Raw genomic sequence first — 2,500 nt, forward strand, 5'->3', positions numbered from 1 at the left:
TGCTGGTCATCCAGGCGAGGAAGCGCGGACAGTCGCGTCACGCTGAAAAATATCTCTCTTGGACCTTTACCATCGTCTATAGCACGAACATCTCTTGCGAGAACATGCTGGGCATCGACGATGGGCAAGCGCGTACAATTGTGTCACGCTGAAGTATATTTTGTATCTCGCCCATAGCGGGCGAGCTGGCGCGTATAAAGTGCGCGCTGGGCAATCGACACGGGACACCTTTTGGAAGTTCGTATCGAGCCTGCTCTGGCTGCAACAACATATTTGTGTCGTAAATGCCATATACCATCCGTCCCCTTAACGGGCTCGTGCTCAGGAAATTTTCTCTTTCGGGCGGTTTCATTTTTATGGATTTGTTTGTTTGCGGTTTCGTTTTATATATGTTCGAGTGTTACGGTCAACTTATATAGTTCGAGTGTTATGGTCAACGTATATTATTATTATTCGGGCTTTTCCTGTATTTTAGCACTTTAGCATTATAGCTTTTTGGAGACTGGATAGGTATATATAAATCCACGCTCTCTTAGCGTACTGGACATTTCGTACACGTTGTCACGTCCATTTTTTTATTTCGTTAATTTTAAACTTTGTCGGTCCGAGAACTCGGATTCCAAAGTTCCAGAATTGATGCAAGGGTGGTACAATTTATACCCGAGTTTGAAAAACTCGCATAAAAGGTCACCAACGCCGCCTTAGGACGCTTGCCACAATTGGGACATTCGGTCAAAGACTCCGACCCGTGGCCATGCAGTGTGGAGAAAAATTCGATCACCGACACGGCACAGAGCAGTCGAGAACGTATTCTCGAGGAGCGGTGGACTGCTTCTCAACCGAGGTCATAGAATAGCCACGCGCCCGAGCGCTACTCCGGCCGGCCGGCTCGAGCCAGCGAGTCTCCTTACAGATACGAAACGGCCGGCCGGTAGGCCGGCGCCGCGCGGTCCGACGCACGGGCGCTTACGGTGGTAAACTCGCGCGGCAACGGACCGTCCGGAGAGACCGTTGTAACTTAGTCGCGCGGCGAACACACGTATAAAGTCCTATTAACGTTGAACTTTTATGCACGGAAATTGTGTAGACCTATTAAACAATGACGAATAAACATATTTTCGAGATATAACAAAATTTAATCGATCGGAACATAGAAAAAAAGCAGTTGCAAAATTCGAAAAAACGAAAGAAAAGAAATATCGAAAATCTAACACGTACGATCGATTACTACTATTAAATTAAGCGATATTATTAAAAAAAAATCATTTGTTTATAAATAAAAATTATCGACAAATCGCAAAAAACCTCCGGAAGCGTCGTTTCCAAATGGTTAAAAATAATTAATTCGATCAAACAATGCTACGGTAAGTACAATCAATAGGTTTTATTAAGGTTTTTCAAAAAAAATTTACAGGTCAACGGTTTAATTAACGAGAAAATAGCGAAAGAACGCGATCGAATTTTTTCGTCGCGGAATATTAACTCCCTCTCGGAACTTTTTCAAGCTACCGCGGACGATTCTAACTCTCGCTCGGCATTTTTTTTTCCAAACTATCGTCGATGTACGATTATTAACTCTCGATAGGAATTTTTATAAAGTCCTATTAACGTTGAACTTTTATGCACGGAAATTGTGTAGACCTATTAAACAATGACGAATAAACATATTTTCGAGATATAACAAAATTTAATCGATCGGAACATAGAAAAAAAGCAGTTGCAAAATTCGAAAAAACGAAAGAAAAGAAATATCGAAAATCTAACACGTACGATCGATTACTACTATTAAATTAAGCGATATTATTAAAAAAAAATCATTTGTTTATAAATAAAAATTATCGACAAATCGCAAAAAACCTCCGGAAGCGTCGTTTCCAAATGGTTAAAAATAATTAATTCGATCAAACAATGCTACGGTAAGTACAATCAATAGGTTTTATTAAGGTTTTTCAAAAAAAATTTACAGGTCAACGGTTTAATTAACGAGAAAATAGCGAAAGAACGCGATCGAATTTTTTCGTCGCGGAATATTAACTCCCTCTCGGAACTTTTTCAAGCTACCGCGGACGATTCTAACTCTCGCTCGGCATTTTTTTTTCCAAACTATCGTCGATGTACGATTATTAACTCTCGATAGGAATTTTTTTTTTCGAACTGTCGACAATATGCGAACTTTAACTCTCGGTGGGAATTTTTTCAAACTAAACTAACGTCAATGTACGTTTCTTAACTCTCGGTGGGAATTTTTTTTTCCAAACTATCGCCGATATACGAACTTTAACTATCGGTGGGAATTTTTTTTGTCAAACTACCCTCATTATACGAACTTTAACTCTCGGTAGGAATTTTTTTTGTCAAACTACCACCAATATGCGAACTTTAACTCTCGGTAGGAATTTTTTTTGTCAAACTACCCTCATTATAAGAACTTTAACTCTCGGTAGGAATTTTTTTGTCAAACTACCACCAATATGCGAACTTTAACTCTCGGTGGGAATTT

The sequence above is a fragment of the Xylocopa sonorina genome, unplaced genomic scaffold (assembly GCF_050948175.1).
Source record: "Xylocopa sonorina isolate GNS202 unplaced genomic scaffold, iyXylSono1_principal scaffold0164, whole genome shotgun sequence".
NCBI classification, from domain to species: Eukaryota; Metazoa; Arthropoda; class Insecta; order Hymenoptera; family Apidae; genus Xylocopa; species Xylocopa sonorina.